Source organism: Pogoniulus pusillus, chromosome 31 (assembly GCF_015220805.1).
Source record: "Pogoniulus pusillus isolate bPogPus1 chromosome 31, bPogPus1.pri, whole genome shotgun sequence".
Taxonomy (NCBI): Eukaryota; Metazoa; Chordata; class Aves; order Piciformes; family Lybiidae; genus Pogoniulus; species Pogoniulus pusillus.
The window spans coordinates 13442568-13465438 of record NC_087294.1 but is presented as its reverse complement, the minus strand read 5'-3'; the positions used below and the strand labels follow the sequence as shown (position 1 = coordinate 13465438).

General features: G+C 48.1%; 1 protein-coding gene across 3 annotated transcripts in view; it reads left to right on the top strand.

Annotated features, from left to right (window-relative positions):
- ANKRD6 (ankyrin repeat domain 6) overlaps nucleotides 1-22871 on the top strand; it is a 96950-nt gene that overhangs the window by 26994 nt on the left and 47085 nt on the right. Inside the window, exons 3-4 of one of the 3 annotated variants that reach the window (XM_064169432.1) lie at nucleotides 8796-8869; nucleotides 14413-14549. The gene's annotated coding sequence lies outside the window, so the exon portion shown is untranslated. Of the gene's footprint in view, nucleotides 1-8795; nucleotides 8870-14412; nucleotides 14550-21684; nucleotides 22049-22871 lie in introns of those variants that run through there. The other 2 variants (XM_064169433.1, XM_064169434.1) reach the window with 2 other exon arrangements.

Sequence of the window (22871 nt, the reverse complement as noted above, 5' to 3'; positions counted from 1 at the left end):
ATGTGCCTTGTCTTTATCCTGTGGGGGTACCACCAGTCAATTAGAGCAGCACTGGAACAAAATGTGGCCTCGTGTGAGCTGCCTGCAGGTGAGGAGTAAGTGTGTTGGGCCATGTTTAGTCTGTTTAAATTTGTTAATGCATAATAATGTGAGAATTCAGTGAAAACAACTTATTCCTTCCCACTCCCATCTGCATTGAGGTTGCTGCCTGCATTGTTTCCTTTCATGTCTTCCCTCTTTCTCCTCTAATGCTCACCAAAGGTGGGACTGTGGAGTTTTTCACTTCTACAGCAAGTGCAGCACCTGTCATCTGAAATCTTTCTGTTTCTCTCTTGAGTGAAAGCTTTAAGTGACACTTCTCCCAGGCAGAGATTAAGGCCTTGGTGTTGCTGTCTGGACTGGACCTTTGATTAATGCAGAGTCCCTTTATTGTCACCCTGCCTTTCTGCTCTTCCTCATTAGAAATCAGTGACTCTTCATTCATGCCACAGAGAAAAGAATGCCTAATGATACGTGCAGATAAAGGAAATACATAGCATGCATTCAGCTAGTCAAAGGAGCTGTTTTCCCACGTGGACAGGGGATTAAGCTGGAAGTGCATTTGCCTCCTGCAGCTGCTAGGAGAAGCCACTGACAGAAGGCAGTGTAGTTTTGGACTCCCCAGTTCAAGAGGGACAGGGATCTGCTAGAGAAGGTCCAGCAGAGGACTACAAGGATGATAGAGAACTGGAGGACTGCCTGATGAGGAGAGGCTGAGGGACCTGGGGCTGCTTAGTCTGGAGAAGAGAAGACTGAGAAGGGATTTAATAAATGTCTATAACTATCTGAGGGATGGGGGTCAGGAGGGGGAGACAGGCTCTGCTCACTGCTCCCTGGGATAGGACAAGGAGCAGTGTATACAAACGGCAGCACAGGAGTTTCCACCTCAACACAAGAGGGTTCCCTCTTGTAAGGGTCCCAGAGCACTGGAACAGGCTCCCTAGGGAGGTTGTGGAGTCTCTTTCTCTGGAGACTTTCCAGCCCTGTCTGGATGTGTTCTTGTGTGACTTGCACTAGAGTCTATAGTCCTGCTCCAGCAGGGGTGTTGATGATCTATGAAGCTCCCTTCCAACCCCTAACATCCTGGATGCATTCCTGTGTGACCTGAGCTAGATTGTATGATCCTGCTCTGGGAGGGACTCGATGATCTCTTTGGGTCCCTTCCAACCCTTGGCATCCTGTATCTTGTATATATGTCCAGATGCATGCAGTTCACATGCAGAGAGAAGCACTGGGCCCACTTGCTCTTCTAGATGTAGTTTAGGCTTGTGTTTACATTTCAGTGAAGCGAGTGGTGTTCTGGAGTTGGTTTGGTTTCCCCTCTGAAGGCTGGAAATGGTTTTGTTCCTGCAAGCTGCTGAGTGTTTCCGTTAGCACTTGACTGGCACCGTGTCAGCGGGGAGGGAGTATTTGTTTGCTGGGGTTGGTCCAGAGAAGAGTGGCAAGGAGGGGTGTGTGGGTGTGTTTTGGCCAGGGAACAGTGCCCTGGGGACATAATCCTTCCTGTAATGAATTGTGCAATTTACTGAGTTAGGAACTTGATAGTTTTCTGTAACCCTTTTAGCACTTTTATCCAGGGATTTCTCCACTTTTTAGTGATGCAGACCTTCCAGACACAGATGGTATCAATCTGTGCAGCAGTTCACCTGGGTTTAAAGTTCAAGTGCAGTTCTCTAGTCCTATCCCTGCTGCCTCCTCGCCGAGCTGCTTGATGGCCACATCAGGGCTGGCATTTGGGGCTTGCTGCAGTTCCCTTTAGCCTGAGTGGGAGCAGAGGTTCAAGAGTTGTGGTGCAAAGCCCAAGCCGACAAGCTGGCTTGGACACATGCTGATGTGCTGCAATGGCAGCATGGATGGACTTGCAGACACAGAATGGTGGGACAGCTCAGAGAAGACACATTTCAGGTCCAGCTGCGTGGATGGACTTGCAGACACAGAATGGTGGGACAGCTCAGAGGAGACACATTTCAGGTCCAGTTGTGTGGATGGACTTGCAGACACAGAATGGTGGGACAGCTCAGAGAAGACACATTTCAGGTCCAGCTGTGTGGATGGACTTGCAGACACAGAATGGTGGGACAGCTCAGAGGAGACACATTTCAGGTCCAGCTGTGTGGATGGACTTGCAGACACAGAATGGTGGGACAGCTCAGAGCAGACACATTTCAGGTCCAGCTGTGTGGATGGACTTGCAGACAGAATGGTGGGACAGCTCAGAGGAGACACATTTCAGGTCCAGCTGTGTGGATGGACTTGCAGACACAGAATGGTGGGACAGCTCAGAGGAGACACATTTCAGGTCCAGCTGTGTGGATGGACTTGCAGACACAGAATGGTGGGACAGCTCAGAGCAGACACATTTCAGGCTCAGCTCTTACCTGAAGGGTTTTTGATTAGAAGCAAAAGCTTTTCTTCTTCAGTAGTGAGATGGTTATGTGATGTGTTGGTGGTGAGAACAGTGTGGCCAAGGATTGCTTGTCCCCAGGTGCAGAGGGGACAGAGCTGCTGGAGTTTAGGGTCACAGGGTCTGGAGCCAGCCAGAAAGTGGCCACAGAGGTGCAGATCAGAGATGCAGGAAGCAGGGTTAGCAGATCCATTGTGGTAGGTGATATTGCAGAACACAAGAGGGGAAAACTCTCCTTAGATGTTTCTAAACCATAATGTAGCATGCAAAAAGAATGTGAACAAAACCATATATATATAAACATATATACACATGCTTATATGCTTCATAATGAGTAAATTCAACTTGAAGAGAGATATCACAGGACCACAGGATGTTAGGGGTTGGAAGGTACCTCCATAGATCACCAAGTCCAACTCCCTTGTCAGAGCAGCACCTTAGAATCTAGTGCAGGTTGCACGGGAATGCATCCAGGGCTTGAAAGACTCCAGAGAAGGAGACTCCACAGCCTCTCAGGAGCGTGTTCCAGTGCTCTGTGACCTTTACAGTAAAAAAGTTCTTCCTCATGTTGAGGTGGAACTTTCTGTACTGTAGTTTATACCTATTGCCCCTTGTCCTATCACAGGGCACAACTGGGAATCTGTCCTCTCCTTCCTGACCCCCAGCTCTCAGATATTTAGAAACATTGATTAGATCCCCTCTCAGTCTTCTCTTCACCTAAGTGGCGGTGAATTGAGAACTTTCTATCTCCAGGCAGCAGAGGATGCAGCAGGAAGGAGGGAGCTGTCAGCAAGAGAATAAGGCTGGCAGGAAAGGGACAGAGTTTTCCTTCCGCAAGTACTGAATAAGCTCAGATGTCCATGGGTCAGAAAAGAAAGTAGTTGATAGGAGCCATGTAATACTTGGATGTATTTGAAATGAAGTAGCATAGTTTTAGGTGCCAGTTGGGAGAACCTGTCTTGGTATTCTCTGGGCAAAATAAACCCTGGCTTTATGTGGTGCCAGGTGATGGCACCGAGGGATTTTGCGGCCACGTAGCTGCAGTGTGGACATGCACAGGTTCTTCTTCTTTCCTTCCTGAGGCATCTGAACCAAAGCATACTTGAGACACATACTGAACTATATCTCATGCATCTGGCATCCTGGCCTGGATCAGTGCAGTGTGGCCAGGAGGACAAGGGAGGATATTCTTCCCCTGTACTTGACACTGCTCAGGCCACAGCTTCAGTGCTGTGTCCAGTTCTGGGCTCCTCAATTCAAGAGAGATGTTGCAGTACCGAACGTGTCCACAGGAGGGCGACAAAGCTGAGGGGCCTGGAGCACAGCCCTGTGAGGAGAGGCTGAGGGAGCTGGGGGTGTGCAGCCTGCAGCAGAGGAGGCTCAGGGCAGAGCTCATTGCTGTCTACAGCTACCTGAAGGGAGGTTGTAGCCAGGTGGGGTTGGGCTCTTCTGTCAGGCACCCAGCAACAGAAGAAGGGGACACAGTCTCAGGTTGTGCCAGGGGAAGCCTGGGCTGGATGTTAAGAGGAAGTTCTTGCCTGAGAGAGTGATTGGCATTGGAATGAGCTGCCCAGGGAGGTGGTGGAGTCACCATCCCTGAAGATGTTTAAGGCCAGGCTAGATGGGGCTCTGGCCAGCCTGATCTAGGGTGAGGTGTCTCTGCCCATGGTAGGAGGATTGGAACTGGATGATCCTTGTGGTCCCTTCCAACCCTGACTGATTCTGTGATTCTGGATCTGTGATTCTGTGATTTAATACTTTAAGTTGAAACTGGCAGCTTTCTGTGGGTACCTGAACCTGGCAGCTTTCTTTGACAGTGGTGCTACAGACAGATCAAGAAACAGAAAGTCAGATCTCAAAAAGAAGATGTGTCCACAAGCACCTGTTCACTTTGTTTATGGAGGGACATCTCCAGCACTGAATGAGCCTCATAGCTGCAGCTCTGGCAAATGAGCTGTGACATGCTCCTGCTGCTGCTGCTGCAAGTAATCAGCTAGAGGTTACTTTCCTGGATGAAGTTCATTTAAATGGCAGTGAAGGAGAGGGCTGTGATTTTGTTGGATTGTTTCCCCCCTCCCATGATATTTGCATACTGCAGTGTGTGAACTGAGCAGCTCTACATAATGCTTTTGTTTGGGGTTTTTCCTCCCATATGACACCATAAATTTAGAGAGAGCTTTAAAAAAAACATAATAAAATTGCTTTTAGGAACATTTCCTTTGAAGAAGGCAGGAAGAGCTTCAGATGAACATTTATGCTCTGTTTGTGTGGAATACAGCAAGGCATTTTTGTGCTGGCTAATGGATCTGTGAGGCAAATATCATCGCTTGGGTCTAATCAACATTTAGAAATAGCCTTCTTTGGGCTTATTCTCACTCCCAGCTCAGAGTTAAAGACATAGTTAAAAAACCCATTCATCAGAGGTCCTGATAAATACTTTTTTCCTATGGTTGGCAGAGTGATTAAGATATAATAATTTGTTGGAGATAAGCTTGAGGGGGGAAAAAAAGCACTTGATAACACAGAGCTGTATTAGCTGTTCCAGAATGGCTGGAGGTTAGAACCAAAGAGGATCTCAATTTTGCTCTGCAAACTCGCCTTTTTCTTGTTTAAATTGACAATCTATTGACTAAATTGACAGCAAGTGGAGAATAAATAGGACAAAACAGGTATAGCCACTCAAAATTCTGTGTTAAGAATTCATGAGTGTGACCTGGGGGCAGAGAGGTCGGTTCAGAGAAACAGAATGTAAAGTTAGTCTGCAATCTGTGTCCCACAGACTCAGGTGATGCCAGTTCAAAGTGCATGAGAGCCTTGGAAGGAACTTAAGCATTGAAGAACTTGACTTGCTTGCTTGTGTGCACATCTGCTTGTTTCTCAGATGACTGTGCCAGCCTAATAACAGCTCTTGTTTGGCACAACACCACTTCAGTGCCCTGAGACTGCGCTGCTTGTTTCATCCCAGCATCTGGTGAGATTAAGCATTAGCACTGCCGTTTAATGAACAGTTTGTGGATGTGAATGAGTATTTGGGGTTGTTTTTGTTTCCTTCCATCCGTCGGGATGAGCAAAGCCTTCCGGACTGCCTGCTATAGATTAATTTACAGCTGCCAGTTTATATTAGTTGTTCTATTTATTCTGCTTGGGTGCTTTTTGGAGGAAAGGAGAAGTTCTTAGTCAATTGTCTTGCCAAGAGAAAGGAATTCAAGAAATGTGAAGCAAACAAATTCCTGCTAATTAGTCAAGTCTTTGGCAACTGAGTTGTTTGCCTCCTTTTCCGATGATTTTGTGCTATACAAAAGGACTGAAATTCAAAAACAGGACTTAATCTGGGGGGCTGAACTTTGTCTGCGTTGGTGATGCTGGGGCTTGGTGAACAGCAGCTATAAGCAAATTTCTTATCTGCCGTCTTAAAAGCCTGACCCTGCTGAAGGTTTTGACAAGGGGAACACCAGAGATCTGCACCTCTGCAGCTCCTGAGGTGCCATATGTTTATCAAGAACCTCTAATGCTCCTTGGGTTTATGATGTTTCCCTGTGATCTTCCTTCTCTCTGTTGCTGTTCGTGCCGGGTGCTTGCTGTGTGTGCCAACTGCCTGGTGCAGCCAGGGACTGCTGGCTCCTGCTGCTGGTGCTGGCCAAACCTGTGTGCAGCCCTGCACCCCCCGAGATGTGACTGTGCATTAGGTGAGGGCATAAAAAGAAGTATCTGTGAGTTTATCCAAGAGCCTCGAGGATCTGTTTGGCTGTGGCTGATGTCTTTGTCCATCTTCTGAAATAATTGCATTGGAGGACTCAAGTGGTTCAAAAGGGGATTAGTTGGTATACTTAAAGCTGGATGAGGCACGCTGGGAGATGGGCACTTCTTCCCCACCCCCACTGCAGCCCAGAGGTCTTCCTTGCTCAAATTACTGAGAATGGGGTCAAAGTGGCTGAGAGCAGCCAGGAAGAAAGGGCCGTGGGGGTACTGGTAGGTAGTAGCTGAAGATGAGGCAGCAGTGTGCCCAGGTGGGCAGGAGAGCCAATGGTATCCTGGCCTGGATCAGGAAGAGTGTGGCCAGCAGGACAAGCCTGAGCTGCATCCATAGCAGTGTTGCCAGCAGGGCCAGAGAAGGGATTCTGACACTTTGCTCTGCTCTGCTGAGACCTCACCTGCAGTGCTGCATCCAGCTCTGGAGCCCTCAATATAGGAAGGACATGGAGCTGATGGAGCAGGTCCAGAGGAGGAACACAAAAATGCTCAGTGGGTTGAAGCAGCTCTGCTACAAAGACAGGCTGAGGGAGCTGGGGGTGTGCAGCCTGCAGAAGAGGAGGCTCTGGGGAGACCTAATAGCAGCCTGCCAGTAGCTAAAGGGGCTGCAAGAAGGCTGCAGAGAGACTTTGCAAAGGGCTGCAGGGACAGGATGAGGGCAGTAGCTTCAAACTAGAGCAGAGCAGATTGAGATTGGATGTTAGGAACAGGTTCTGCATTATGAAACACTGGAAGAGGTTGCCCAGGCAGGCGATTGTGGCCCTATCTCTGGAGATACTCAAAGTGAGGCTGGGCAGAGCTGTGGGTGACCAGGTCTAGTTGAGGATGTCCCTGCTGACTGCAGGGGGCGGTTGGACTGGATAACCTTTGGAGATCCCTTCCAAAGCAGAACATTCCATGATTCTAGTGAAGGTAAAGAGAGGTGTTTTCTCCAGAGGAACATTGCAGAGCTGCAGATGAAGTGCCTGGTCTGGGTTGCCTTCTGTCTCCGTAGGTGTAATCCGCAATGAGAGAAGGGGATGAAGCTGGAATACCTGAGGAGTGGTGATTTGCACTCTGGTGTGGCAGTAAGAGAGAGAAGTTGGGGCAGTGCAAACATCAGGTTCTTTAATTGTGGGGTGTAGTTTAAGGAGTAATTTGGCAACTTGCCCATTCGTGTGGGTTAATTCCCGTACGTGGTGCTCCTGAAGCTCCCCACCTTTTGGAGCAAGGCGAGCAAGTGACATCTCACAGGGTAGCCGTTCCATTGTTGTCTAAAGAGCTCTTCTGTTTTCATGCCGGAGGGCAACTCATTCCCACGGTCATAATGCTCCACAGCCCTTTGTTCATCTTTGCCTCCCTTTTTGCCCCTTTTGGATAGAGGGGCATAAATCTCTTCGGAACAGCTAGCTAAAAGGGCAGGGCACTTAATGAGAGAATGACACAGCTAGTTATGCTCATCAGCGAGAATTTAAACAGCGGAGAATAACCTCAGCCAGCAAGTTCATAAACATAAAGCTGTATCCTCCTGCAGGAACTGTAACAGTTCTTCGGTGTGGAGAAGATCCACGGAGTAAGTGTTCTGAGAGCCAAAAGATCTATAGACTATATACAGTGATCCAGAAAAATATCCTGAAGATTTCAATCCATTGGCAAACAGGAACAAGCCTTAACAGCCCTCTGGGTGGCAGGAGCTGGAGTGAAATGCAAACCCGGTGAAATCCAAACCCTGTCAAAGTTAACAGCAAATTCCCTGGGACTTAGTAGGGTCAAGAGTCATACTTATTTTCTACTTAAGCTTTTGCATCTCTAAGATTAGGTGAAGTGGCACAAGGAATGCCTTTGCTGCTTAAAAAGGCTAAATGATGGAGAAATGAGGAGCAGTTTAAAGGTGCCAGGAATCCTCTAACCCTCGGATGGGAGCTCACAGCTATAATTACAGCTCACAAGACAGCCTGCAACAATTCCTAGGTGTTTCTCTAAGAAAATGGAAGCTCTGACTTAGCAAAGTGCTTTAAAGGATGGCCAGTTCGTTGTTAATGTATGGAGCATGCAATCTAAGCAGAGGTGGGTGAAAATTGGTGGTGAGCTCCTTCTGTGCTCATAGGAAGGGGCCAGAAATGACCTGGGATGCTCAGCCTGTGACTGCATTGCAGCTGCTTCTCTGTTTTCACTGAGTTTAGAAGCAAACTGGGAACAGTCAAAATCAACTCTTCTGTAAGATGTGAGTAAGTTGAGGTGTATCCAGCATGGTGACTGTTGCAAAGCTTTGAAAATTACTTCTATGCCCAGTCATTAACCTCCAGTTTAAGGGAAAGAACTTGAAGGAATGGCTATTGTATTGCCTGGAAATAGTGTAAAATAGGAGCATAATGAATGGGAGGAACAGAGAACTGCAAAGAATTGGCTACAGTCTCTAGGGTTGTGACTGTTCCCTTCCCCTTTGCTCCTGAGGGGATCAGTAGAGATGAAGGGCAGTTGTGTAATGGGGTTTTTTTCGCCCATCACTGTGTGACGTTAGTTTGACACATGCAATTTACTTGGAAAAGCTTAAGTAGCCTTAATAACAGAAAGCCCCAGCAGAGCTGACACTAATGGTCTCCCCCTTTGTCTGTCTCAACAGAGAGATTAAGGACTGAATGAACAAAGAGACCAAATTACCATCTCCCCCCTCTGGATGCTGCTGCATGGAAACAGGTAGGAGGCATGACCATGTGTCTTTGAGCAGGGTCTGGCTCTCTGCTTTGCCCCAGCACCAGAGAGAGTTTTCTCTGTGCTCTCAGCTGGTCACCACTACTGAGGGATGCTACAGCTTTATACACAGTCAAGTCCACTCAACTTGCACAATTCCAGGGAGGGAGCAGCCACAACCTCCCTGGGCAACCTGTGCCAGTGTCTCACCACCCTCACTGCGAAGAATCCTTTCCTAACATCCAGTTTGAATCTCCCCTCTGCCAGTTTAAACCCATTCCTCCTCATCCTGGCATTACAAGACCTGAGGTCTAGGATGTCTTCAATCTTACTCCTGAAGTGCTTAAAGAAGCAAAATAATTAGCTGTCCGTGTAGGAGTCAAGCTTAGAGGTGATCCTCCAAACAGCTTGTGCTTTGTGTTTGTTAAACTGTCCAGTAGAAGACACTGAAGTATTAACTGCCAACTACATGTTTTGATTTTCTGTGCCCTGGTGTAAGCTCCCAATATGGGTTTAATAAAAGCTGCAAAGCTTTTGTAGCAACTTTGGTTGGACTTTGGAGGAGAAACCGTTAGGAGCTTGGAGCAAACAGCTTTGTGTACCTGAGAAAAGTGACCATGTTAGGCCTGGTTTTAATGGTGAGTTTTTACCTGGTGTTGAGGGTGCAGGTGAAGTGATTCAGTATTTTCTCTTTGTTTCTGTGCTGAGGAAGCACTTAAGTGTTTTCAGTTGCTGGTAGCCATTGGCAAACACTGCAGTAGAAACCCAGAGTTATTTTAAGACTGTGCTGAGACCTGATAATGCTGAGGGATCATTACTCATAGTTAAGAGCTGGCATTTTATTGGTATCAGAGATTATTCACTTCTAATCCTTGGGTCTCTTTGCAGCACTTTGTTCAGCAGTTATCCCTGAAGAATCTTTTCATCTAAAAATAGAGTGGAGCTCTGCCCTGCAAACAATGCAGAAGTACCATCCTTTTTCTCCTGCAGAGCTAATGTCTTTCTGGTGTGAGGGTCATACTTTACTGACAGACATTAACTCTGCAGAGAAGAAGGCTGAGAGGGGATCTAATCGATGTTGGTCCATATCTGAGGGCTGGGGGTCAGGAAGGGACAGGGACAACCTCTGCTCATTGTGCCTTGGGATAGGACAAGGGGCAACGGATGTAAACTACAGCAGAGGAAGTTTCACAACGTGAACAAGAACTTCTTCCCTCTAGGTGTCCCAGAGCACTGGCACAGGCTGCCCTGAGAGGTTGTGGAGTCTCCTTCTCTGAAGACTTTCAAGTCCTGTCTGGATGCTTTTCTGTGTGACCTGCGTTAGATGATATGGTCCTGCTCTGTCAGGGGGGTTGGACTTAAATACCCCCAACCCCTAAATCCTGTGAACTTCCAACTCTTTCTAACTGTGGCAGAGTGCTGCAGAAGCAGTGCTGTTGTGTGCACCTGTAGCTTATTTGCTGGCGTAGCTGCAGTGCTCTCAGCAGCGGCACTGTGAGAACAGACACTGCATCACAAAATCACAGAACTGCAGGGTTGGAAGGCAGCACAAGGATCATTCAGTTCCAACCTTGCACTAGATCACACAGTCTAGAGCCTCATCCAGCCTGGCCTTAAACACCTTCAGGGATGGGGCCTCAACAACCTCCCTGGGCAACCCATTCCAGGCTCTCACCACTCTCTACATCCCTAAGCACCAGGTCCGCAGGCTGCTTGAACAGCCCCGGGGATGGTGACTCCACCACTGCCCTGGGCAGACCATTCCAGTGTTGGAGAACCCTTTCAGAGAAGAAATGTTTCCTAATATCCAGACTGAACTTCCCCTGGTGAGCTTGTGAGCATTTCCTCTAGTCCTGTCACTTGTCATCGAGGAGAAGAGGCTGCCCCCTCCTTGTGATTGCCTTCTGCAAGAATGTTCCTGCATTCATAAGGGTGGCTTCATCTACAGTAGATTCATAGGATGTTAAGTGGACAGGACCTTCTGAGGTCATTTAATTCATCCAGCCTCTTGTTTGAAGCAGGCCTACCTATCACTGTACCAGATTGGATCTGCCCTGGCATTGTCTAAATGGGTCTTGGATATTTCCAAGTGTTGAGATTTCAACATGTCTCTGTTGCCTGTTCCTCTGCTGCACTATCTTCCTAGTAAGACATTTCTTCCTAATGTCCAGTGTGAATCTGACCCCATAGATTTGAGTAGTTCAGCCTCTGTAAGCAATCCTTGTCCTGTTGCTCCTCTGCTGTTAATTACTGCTGTCCCTCCCAAACTGTGCTGCTACGCATAGGCATCTGGCAACAGATAGAGCCCAAATGGAGAAAGGAGCTGAATAGCTTGGGCTATCTGGATGTGGCCATGGGCTGAGTTATCTGTCAGTGGGTTGTCTTCTCCCTCTGTTAATGAGGAGCAGCAGGTTCAGCAAGGCATAGGTAAGCAGGCTCTGCCAGAGCAGTCACTGTTTTGTACAGTGATTACCAAAACTCAGAACACTAAGATTGTAATTCAGGGACCTCAGGGTAAAATTTATCTTTCCTACTCGCAAAGTGCCAGCATCAGCTCCTGTTGTGCTAAAATAGCATGTGCTGCACTGTAAAGGAGCTGGAATAAATTCCTAACAAGACATAATCCTTTTCTGCTTGATGTGTGAAGGTGGACTGGACTTTGCTTTCCATCACTTAGTCCTATGGCAGTAAACCAATCCACAGCTGCTTACAGCATGGTAAGGGAACTGAAACATGATTTAAATCTTGAATCATAAACAGCAACTTAACAAGCAACATTTGGATTAGTTGCAAGAACTCCTTAAAGGCATGGCTAATTAGTACTGACAAGTCGCCAGGCAAAGGCTAAAAGGAGACAAACTCAGGTCTTGTTATGTTAATCTTCTTTTCAGGTCCATGAATGGAGTTACAGCTTGGGTTCAGAGTTGCTGCATCTTGTAGTGTCAGGGCTTAATTTCAGTAAACTTAAGGAAGTTGTGTTAATAACCCATGGGACTAATAAGGATTTTGAGAAAGGAATAATGATCACAGAAACATCCAGGTTGGAAAAGCCCTTCAGGATCACCATGTCCAACTTAAAACCCTACTCTACAGGGTGTGCCCTAAACCATATCCCTAAGCACCACATCCAAACCGCCTTGAAACACATCGAGGATTGTTCACTCCACCACCTCCCTGAGCCACCCATTCCAATCCCTGACCACTCTTTCCATGAAAAAAATTTCCTCCTATCCAGTCTAACCCTACCCAGTGGCAGCTTGAGGCTATTCCTTCTTGTTCTTATCACTAATTCTCTGTGAGAAGAGACCAGCACCAACCTCTCCACAACCCCTTTTTGAGTAGCTGTAGAGAGCCATGAGCTCTGCCCTCAGTTTCTTCTTTTTCAAACTAAACAAGGCAGTTTCAAGTTTTGCCTTCAGTGCTGTGAGACTGGAATAAATTCCTAGAGAATCTGTATTAGCCATAACTATGGTTAAGGCTGTGAGAAGGGAGTAGATGAGCTCCAGAGATCTTTCTCTGATCTCCACTTCTGTGACTAACTTTAGGCTACCTTTTTTTGCACATCATTTTGAATATAATGACTCTGGGGTTGTTTAGCCTGGAGAAGAGGAGGCTCAGGGGTGACCTCATTGCTGCCTATAACTACTTGAAGGGAGGCTGTAGCCAGGTGAGGGTTAGTCTGTTCTCCCAGGCAACCAGCAACAGAACAAGGGGACACAGCCTCAAGTTGTGCCAGAGGAGGTCTAGGCTAGAAGTTCTTGCCAGAGAGAGTGATTGGCATTGGAATGGGCTGCCCAGGGAGGTGGTGGAGTCATCAACCCTGGAGGTGTTGAAGCGAAGCCTGGCTGAGGCACTTAGTGCCATGGTCTGGTTGACTGGGTAGATCTGGGTGCTAGGTTGGACTGGATGATCTTGGAGGTCTCTTCCAACCTGGTTGATTCTGTGATTCTATGACTCATAGTTGTACTGTGCCTATTTTGAAGCATTGGAAGGTTCATTTTAACATGAGGAGGATTTTTTTCCCTGTGAGGTTGACAGAGCACTGGAAGAGGCTGCTCAGAGGGGTTGAAGTCTCCTTCTTTGGAGCTATTCAAGAGCTGCCTGGATGTGTTCCTGTGTGATCTGCTCTAGGTGATGCTGCTCTGGCAAGGGGATTGGACTGGATGAGTTTTGGAGGTCCCTTCCAGCCCCTGACAGTCTCTAATTCTGTGACCTCTATTTTAGATACAGTTTGGTTTATTTGGTTTTTTGGTTGGTTTTGTATTTGCCTTTCCATTGATATTCCTAATTAAAGTGAAGCAGAAAGGGATATTTGCAAGCCAATGACATTATTGTTGACCACATAGTCAGCAAAGCAGTACCCAAAGGTCAGGACACAGGCATAACTGGTGATTAGTTTTCCAATGCCTTTCTATATTGTCAGGTTTTTTTGGACATAGGCACATCTGCTGACCTGAATGCATTAGGAAATGGGATAGGGAAAGCAGATGAATTATGCAGAGGTGTTAATTAGTAAGGAAAGAAGGATGGTAAGGTCTTCCAACAGCATTTTCTAATTGAAGTCACTGAAGTGGCATTTCAGCAATGATTTCTGCTTCAGAGATCAAGAGAGATTATGTATTCTTGGCAGTTTTCTGTCTGCAGCTCTCAAAAGTTCAAGCAGGCCAAGTGACTTTCATCACTTGGGAACAGCCTTGAACCAGCAGTGACACTGCATCAAGCCTGGGGGATGCATTTCTAGCCTGTGCAGTCAGGCACTGCTGGGCAGACTGTTTGCTGTCTTCTCTCAGTGTGAAGGGAAGAGATGAGATTGGGAGTGGCCACTTCACCACTTCTGTTCAATGAAAAAGTTCATTTGAAAAGGCATCATACTTAAAAAACAAAACTAACCAAAAAAAAACCCCACCCCAACAACACACAACCCCCCCAACCAACCAACCAAACCTCCCCTCCAAACAACTACAAAACCTCCCCCAAAAAAGCCTGGATGAGGCACTTAGTGCCATGATCTGGTTGATTGGATGGGGCTGGGTTGGACTGGATGAGCTTGGAGGTCTCTTCCAACCTGCTTGATTCTATGATACAGACTTAAAATGGAAATCTAAGAAGTCGCCATGGCCAGAGAAAAATCTATTCCCTCCTGTCCACCTAAGTTCCACGGCTGAAAGGGGAACCCTGGGCTGTGGTGACAGCAAGATGTGAGGGGGAAGGTAGCAGAGAGGGAAGCAGAACAAGTCCTCTTCTTGATTTTGTCGACTTGTGGAGTGATTTGTGGGAAGATACAAAAGTTTCTGTCTTACTGCCCTTGCTTGTGTAACTGTGCAGCTCTCACTGCTTTGTATTTTCAGTTAGTGGGAAACAAACCAGTGAGCCACGATTTGAACTTGCTTTGTTTGTGGTGGGAAGTGGGTGTGAAAACCTCTGGAGGAAGTGGCTGGGTTTGCCCAGGTGTATTCAGGCAGCTGAATGCTGCAGGAAACACCAGTCTTAAATTTCTGTACCCTTCAGTCTGCTTTAGACTCCTATTTCTGGTGTTTCTTCTCATGCAGGAGCAGTACAGAGACTTCTTGTTGCTATCAGTACTGGGCAAGGCTGAAGTTGGCATCGCTGCTGTCCTCAGCCAGAGGACGACAAGACACAGCTGTAAAATGTTCAGCAGAAGACACTGAATGGTAGATCCTTAAGAGTGAGTAAAAAAAAAAAAAGTCTGACTTAATTTTTTCCCTTTGTCTAAAATGTATAAAAATAATGTGCTGAGATTGGAACTAGATATTAGGAAGAAGTTCTTTACAGTGAGGGTGGGGAAACACTGGCACAGGTTGCCCAGGGATGCTGTGGATGCTCCCTCCCTGGAGGTGTTCAAGGCCAGGCTGGATAAAATCATAGAATCAACCAGGTTGGAAGAGACCTCTAAGCTCACCCAGTTCAACCTAGCACCCAGCCCAATCCAGTCAACCAGACCATGGCACTAAGTGCCTCATCCAAGCTTTGCTTCAACACCTCCAGGGATGGCGACTCCACCACCTCCCTGGGCAGCCCATTCCAATGCCAATCACTCTCTCTGCCAACAACGTCCTCCTAACATCCAGCCTAGACCTGCCCTGGCACAACTTGAGACTGTGTCCCCTTGTCCTATTGCTGGTTGTCTGGGAGAAGAGACCAACCCCCACCTGGCTACAAGGATGAGACCTTGAGCAACCTGTTCTGATGGGAGGTGTCCCTGCCTATGGCAGAGGGTTGGAACTGGATGATTTTTGAGGTCCATTCCAACCTAAACCAGTCTATGATTCCATGAAATGCATTTGGAAATGTTCCTGGGTGAATAGCAATGAGAAGAGCTCAGAGTTTTACCTGCAGTGCCAGTTTATGGTATTTGTGGGTTTTCCAAGAGAAAGTCAGAGACTGTGCCCCTAGAAAGCTCCAACCTCTACAGAGGGAAGTAATTCCCATGTGTCAAGCTGTTTTATTGTTTCTGAGGAAAAAGAAGGAGGTCCTGATCTTGGAGGATGAGCCAGGGTTGTGGGATCATGGCCAGAAGCAGCTTAGGGCTTAGAAAATAAAACCTGAGAGCATGATTTGATTCCTAAAGCCCCTGCAGAAGACAAGTCATTACTGTGATACTTTCTGCACCACTTGTTTTCTGCATTTCTTTTCCAACCTGTGTGTTTCAATTCTGAATAAATCACAGTGATTTGCCATGGGCAGGAAATGTCCTGGTGAAGTCAGGCAGATAAAAGTCCCCCAGCAAACTGCAGAAATGGAGTGTTTCTCACAGCTGCTGTGGGTAGGATTCATATAATCCAGCTGTGGATGTTTAGTGTGCAGCATCTGAGATGATGCTTAATGAGATAAGTCATTTCAGAGTGCAATTCATCTAATGGTTGAAATGTACTTTTGGTTGACATGGATTGTGCCCTTTGTTGACCATAAAGAGAGCCCAGCTGAGTAAATCAGTGGTAGATGTCTCCACTGGCCAGTGAACCTTTTTCATTACCTCTGATGTCAGAGTGCTCTCCGGGGAGCCTTTGGCTGTTGGAGTCTGGAAATTTTGCATTCAGTCATCTGTGGTCAGAGCAGGCAGAGCAGACGTAGTGCCAAACACAACTTGGATATTATGAAGATACAGCTCTTTTGGGATGAATTCCAATGTTTCTGGCTTTAATCCTTCTGTGGAGATGTTTCAGACTTCCCTGTAGCTAGAGTGAACCTGATTATTTCTGGGGACTGACCTGCTGGAGAGCAGTGAAGGGGAGAGGGACTTGGGAGTCCTGGTGGATGGAAGGATGGCCATGAGCCAGCAGTGTGCTCTGGTGGCAAGGAAGGCCAATGCCATTCTGGGGTGTATTAGAAGGGCTGTAGTTAGTAGGTCGAGGGAGGTTCTCTTTCCCCTCTGCTCTGCCCTGTGAGGCCTCATCTGAAATAGTGTGTCCAGTTCTGGGCTCCCCAGCTCAAGGAGGACAGGGAGCTGCTTGAGAGAGTCCAGCGCAGAGCCACAAAAATGATTAAGGAAGTTGAACTTCTTCCTTATGAGGAGAGCCTGAGGGAGCTGGGACTGTGCTGCTGGCAGAGGAGGAGCCTGAGGGCTGACCTCATTCATGGTTATAAATATGTAAAGGGTGAGCACCAGGAAGGTGAGCCCAGCCTCTTCTTGGTAATGCCCAGTGACAGGACAAGGGGCAGTGGGTGGAAATTGAGGCATAGGGAGTTCCATGGAAACAGGAGGAGGGACCTCCAGATATCATCCAGTCCAACCCCCCTGCCGTTTGGATGTTTGGTCGTTTGGATGTGGTGCTTAGGGGTATAGTCTGAGGTGAACCTTGTAGAGTAGGGTTCTGGGTTGGACTTGGTGATCCTGAGGGGCTTTTCCAACCTGGATGCTCCTGTGATTCTGCATTATGGTCCAACTACCTCACCACCTCTCCCAGTACTCTCCCAAGGTGTAACAGTACAGGAAGGATTGTGTCATCACTGTGGCAGCTCCTAAGTCATGTTTCTCTTGAAGAGGAAGAAGATCTTTTGTCATTTGGACAGTATGTCACAGCTGGGAACTGTGTGTTTTCTTCTGCCCTGCTCTGTCAGTCCAGGTATTTTCTGGTTGCTGCCTGCCTGCAGATATTTGCTTCTGTTTGTAGAAGATAGGATCTAGCTCAAACCATCATAATGGTGGTTTCTGGCTTTGAAAAAAGTCTAGAAATGTAGGAATGAAATTCTTCTTGCCATTTTCCAGCATGTCCAATATGTGCTTGAGTTGCCATTGACTGCTGGTTGGGAGAGTGTGGAGTTACTTGTGCTGGCAAGGAAGTGGGTTCAGAGCAAATACAAGGTGGCAGACACCTCTGCAACGCTACACTGACCTGGGTGGCAACAGGATTCCCAAACTGAATGGCAAATTCTGCCCTTCCTGTAGGGAATTTGACAAGTGATGTCTCTGAAATAATCTTTCTGCTATGAAGGAGGAGCTGGGAATTTGGAAGGCCTTTCCTGGCAGTGGAGAACATACCTTTGGGGATAAGAAAGGAGGAAAGAGCGGTGGAAGATGAAACAGAGCTATGGAAAGGATTTTGGCTCCCAGTGAGGTTCTTCAGTCAGCCTGGGGGGGATCTGTGCCACCTTTTAATTGATTGGCAGGTGGCTTCTGCACAGAAGATGATGGTGAGGAACAGTTCTCTCATCCAGAAGCCCCACTGTGTGTGAGCACAGCATAAACCCCTGCTCTCCCACGAGTGCAGCGCTTTGCCTGCTTGGTTCCCAAGGTTGGGCTCTAGCACTTCTGTTAAGCAGCAGTGAGCTGGAAAGACCTCCTAACTGGTTTTATGCAAATGGCAGCAGGACATCTCCTGCCTGTGTGTTTGCAGACAGACACTGTCCCCTATCAAACAATGGATATTGTTTTGTTATGCAAATAGTGCTCAACTGCCAAAAGGCTTGCTGAGAGTTGTTTAGCCTGCTGGCGCTGAGTGTTTTTGACACATGTATGTGAGTGCAGGTGTGGCAAGAGAGGCCTGGGAGAGTTTTGTGAAGCTTCCATGAGATAAGCCAAATAAAAACTCCAAATGGTGTTGTAGGAAAAGTGCTTATTGAATCAGAAGAGGTCTGGGTTACATGGCAAAGAGATAAACTAGGAGGGGAAGAAAAACAGTTGTCTTCCCATGAGGAGATGAGTGATGTCTAACTAGTGCCTTGAAATTGCCTCTTTGACCCTCACCATTAGTCTCCATGCATCTCTGCCTCTCTCCAACATCATTCTGCACAGCAGATGCAATTTTGGAGGTTAGCCTTGGTCGTAACAAGACATCATCCAAGAGCTGCTGAGGGTTTGCATTCAGTGAAGCTGATGGTGGAGGTCGGCTGACAGAGCTGCACTCAAGAAAAGCAGCTGGGGAAGCTCCCCATGTTCTTTGCCATGTGGGCTTGGCTGTTGGTCTGGCTGCAGGTGGCCACCAGCTGCAGTGCTCCAGGGCCATCAGTCAGTCCAATCCGATTGTGGTGGGATGTGTGACGAGCAGCTGTCCTCCTCCCTCCCTGGGAGGCTGCTAAATAGTCATTGTTAGAGTAATTAATATCAACAAGTTAAAAAAAGGCTGATGAAACATTTTCAGATGTCCCAGACCCTGCTGATTTTTAGGGTGATGAATTCCACTACTGCCCATGTGAATAGGGAATATTTTTATTCAGTACAATAAAATAAGCAATGAGGACAACAGGGAACAAAGGAGAGGCCAACATTTGAGCCACCAGACACCTCTGCCAGCATCCAGTTCAAAATATGGACTGCTAGAACTCCAAAAATAGTTGTGTGGATGTCGTTGTGAAGAAAACTAAGAATCAAAAGCTCATTGTTCATGGCTTGATAGGGCTTTGCTGCTTCCCAGAAATTGCCTCTGCTGTGGTTTTCATGCCACCTTTGGCAGATTTGTAACTGCCTTTAGAGGCAGAAGGGGGTGAGAGCAGAGTCCTCCCTCCCTTTAGCAAAACATATTCGTTTTTCCTAAGTATTTTATACTGGATCTATGCTGGCAATGGAGAAAAATCACTTGAAGGAAAGCAGTGCTGCAGATCTGGAAAATGACAGGCTAGGGGAGCTAGGATTGTTCAGCCTGCAGAAGAGGAGGCTCTGGGCAGACCTAACAGCAGCCTGCCAGTACCTGAAGGGGGCTACAAGAAGGCTGCAGAGAGACTGTTTGCAAAGGGCTGCAGGGACAGGACGAGGGCAATGGCTTCAAACTAGAGCAGAGCAGATTGAAATTGGATGTTAGGAACAGGTTCTGCACCAGGAGGGTGGTGGAACACTGGAAGAGGTTGCCCAAGGGGTGCTTGGGACCCATTGCTGGAGATACTCAAAGTGAGGCTGGACAGGGCTGTGGGCAGCCTGATCTAGTTGAGGATATCCCTGCTGACTGTAGGGGAGGTTGGACTGGATGACCTTTGGAGGTCCCTTCCAGCCCAACACATTCTATGCTTCTGTGACAATACCTCTTAAAGTCATTGGAGAGAAACGACAGATACATCTGCAGCCTGCAGTGAATGAGAACCTGAGTGCCAGGAAACTCACTCCTTCTAATGCAGTAATCCACTCTGCTGAGAAATGTTGTTATCCTGGAGTACAATCTTTGTGTTTATGTCATCTTTTAAATATGACAGGCTGCTCACATAGCAGCTGGACTAGAAAATGAGCAGTTTTTAGCTGTTAGTATGCTGTTATGTTTATATAGATGTAAAGTGTGAGTGCCAAGAGGATGCAACCAGGCTCTGCTTGGTGATGCCCAGTGATAGAATGAGGGGCAAGGGGTGAGAGTTGAGGCAGAGGAAGTTCCATGGAGACAGGAGGAAAATGTTTTCCCTGTGAGGGTGACAGAAGCCTGGCAGAGGCTGCCCAGGGGGGTTGTGGAGTCTCCCTCTCTGGAGATACTCAAGAGCTGCCTGGATGTGTTCCTGTGTGATCTGCTCTAGGTGATCCTGCTCTGGCAGGAGGGTTGGACTGGATGAGCTTTGGAGGTCCCTTCCAACCCCTAACATTCTGTGATACTAATAAGCAGAATCACAGAAACACACACAGGTTGGAAAAGGCCCTCAGGATCACCAAGTCCAACCCATAACCCTGCTCTACAAGGTTCACACCAAACCATAGCCCCAAGCACCACATCCAAATGACTTTTAAACACATCCACCTCCCATTCCAATACCTGAGAAGGAGTAACTAACTATGTTGGTGTGTGTTTTTCCCAGCACACAGAGATGATTTTCCAGTAGCAGCAACTCATTTAGTTGATTCAAATACTTTGGCAGTGCCCCTCCTAAGCAGACAACTGCACAATAGCTTGAGACTAAGTATTGAAACAATTGCTCACGACTACTTCAGTTCTTTCCTTTGCAAAGGAAAGCTGTTAAACTTCTGGATGGAAATGGCTGGGGCTGGCCTCTTTTCAGTGGTGCCCAGCGATGGGACAGGAGGCAATGTGTGCAAACCAGAACACAGAAGGTTTCACTTAAACCCCAAGGAAAAAACACTTTGAGGTTGATTGAGCACTGGAACAGGCTGCCAAAGCAAAGAAACACCTTCTGCTCTGAGAGCCAAGCAGAGATGGGCAGTGTTTAGGCATGGGAAGTTTTCTTAGAAAGATGGTTTCTTTTTGATAGCTGTTATGTTCCATAACAAAATGGTCTGACTTCATGTCTTAGCACTGGGCTGTTCCAAATGTCATCTAGCATGATTTTATTCATTTCTCGTGATGCATAAAATGAGGCTCCCAGGTGCTGAGAGTTTTTCTTGGGCTATTCACCATAAATTCTGGTGATAAATTAGAAAAGAGAATTCCTTGCAGTAAACTTTGGGTTTGTTTTCTTTTGCTGTTTCCGCGTTTCACTTTTTTGTTGCTGTTTTCTTTTCCTTTTTATTTATCAATGACTCTTTGTCTCTCTCTCCTCCCTTCCCCCCTCCTTCCTTTCCCTCTTCTTCTCCCTTCCCCACCCTCCTCCTTTTCCCCCCTCTCTCCTCCTTTCCCCCCTCTCCTCCTTTCCCCCCCCTTCTCCTTTCCCCCCTCTCCTCCTTTCCCCCCCTCTCCTCCTTTCCCCCCCTCTCCTCCTTTTCCCCCCCTCTCCTCCTTTTCCCCCCCTCTCCTCCTTTCTCCCCCTCTCCTCCTTTCTCCCCCTCTCCTCCTTTCCCCCCCTCTCCTCCTTTCTCCCCCTCTCCTCCTTTCCCCCCTCTCCTCCTTTCCCCCCCCTTCTCCTTTCCCCCCTCCCCCTTTTCCCCCCTCTCTCCTCCTTTCCCCCCCCCCTCCTTTTCCCCCCCCTCTCTCCTCCTTTCCCCCCCCCCTCCTCCTTTTCCCCCCCCTCTCTCCTCCTTTCCACCCCCCCTCTCTCCTCCTTTCCTCCCCCCCCCCCCGCTTTTCCCCTCTCCTCCTTTTCTCTGGCACACACAGAAGCCTTTTGCTAGCTACGTGAGCATTCCATTCAGCTCCTAATGTCACTTGGTGATTGTACTGGGAGTGAGCTCTGCCCTGGTGCCGCATCTCTTTAGCATGAGTGACTATAAAGTTGCTTAGTCCATCGCTCTTAGACCTTCCACAGCCTTCAGCTGTTTCCCTTCGCTCAGAGAAGAAGCTGCTTGCTTTAAATCCTTTCTGTGAATTCAGGGGAGGCTACTGCCTGGCCCTTTAGTAGCTGTGACGTTTGGTGTGTCCTGGACTTACAAAACTCCTAATTCCTCCACTTTTCTGTTACTGAAGCGTAGGAGCTGCAGCCTCTAGAGCAGGCTGGCAGCAGCTCGGAGGGGAGGGAGCTTGGGAGGGGAAGGTGCCTGGAGTGTTTTTCACCCACTCCACCAGCTGCCGGAGCTGCGAGCTCTATGACCCTGCACCGAGCAGCCAGCTGCCCACCCGCGCCGTGCTGTCCTGCCCAGACATCTCCTAGAGCATCCTTGGGGCAGTGTGACATACTGAGCCACGAGCATCATCCGGCGGGATGCAGCTGGACCTCGGCGCCTGGGGACGGTGCCTCACCGCTGCCGAGTGGGGATGCTAATCCACGGCCAGCCTGGCCCTTTTCCGTGCTTTGCCGATGGGGCGAGCAGGTTATCCTTGGAAGGGATTGTCCAGCGACAGAGCCGCTGAACCTGTGGGCATCACACCCGGCCAGCTTCCCTGGAGATGCTTGGGAAGTAAGTGTTGCTTTCCCAGCCTGCCCCAAGTAAGTAACCTGATTTTTAAACAAAGAAACACAGAGAGGGAGCTGCTTCTGGTTTAAAAATACCTCAAAGTAGAGCTGATTTGTTGGCGGCTTTTGTTTGCTTCGGAGGCAGAAGGTTTGAGTGTTCCTCTACTCTGTGCTTCCCCCGAGATCTTGGGTTTGGAGGATAATAATGAGGGATTTGATTCCGGGCAGCAGGTGCTGGCAGCAGGGATGCAATGCAGCGCCTGTAATCGCCTTGTCGTGTTCATTTTGCACCATCTGGGTGCGAAAGGGGCGGTCAAGCCTCTAATTGTAGTCCTTGGGCATCTGCTACCTTCCTCCTCCTCCTCCTCCTCCTGCTGCGGGTGCAGACGTGCTCAAGGAAAGCTGCTTTGTGTACCTGAGGTACACAGAGGGTTAAAGGCGGCAGGGAGCGGTGCCACTGCCGGTTGAGGAGTTTGTGGGGAGAGGAGTAAGGTTGTTCCCCTTTGTGCTGCCTCTGGTCACCCATCGCCTTTTCCTACCAGCTCGGCAGAAAAGGGGAGTTGGGCTTTCAGATGTCTGGGCTTTCTTTCCTGATCAGATGCGCTTTTTTGAGTTGCAAATAATGCTAGCTGGGGAGATGTAAAGCAGCCGACACCGGGAATGTGACCTGTTGAGTGAATGCTCCTCTGTGAAACAGCCTGCAGCTGGAACCAGCCTCACTGCCCTCCGGGAAGGGCGACCAGCGGCTGCTGGAGGCTTGGGCAGCACGGGAGACACCCATGAAAGACTGATAGCTGAATCAGCTCCTTGCCATGCTTTTTATACCTGATCCAAGCAGTGGAAGAGACAAGATAAC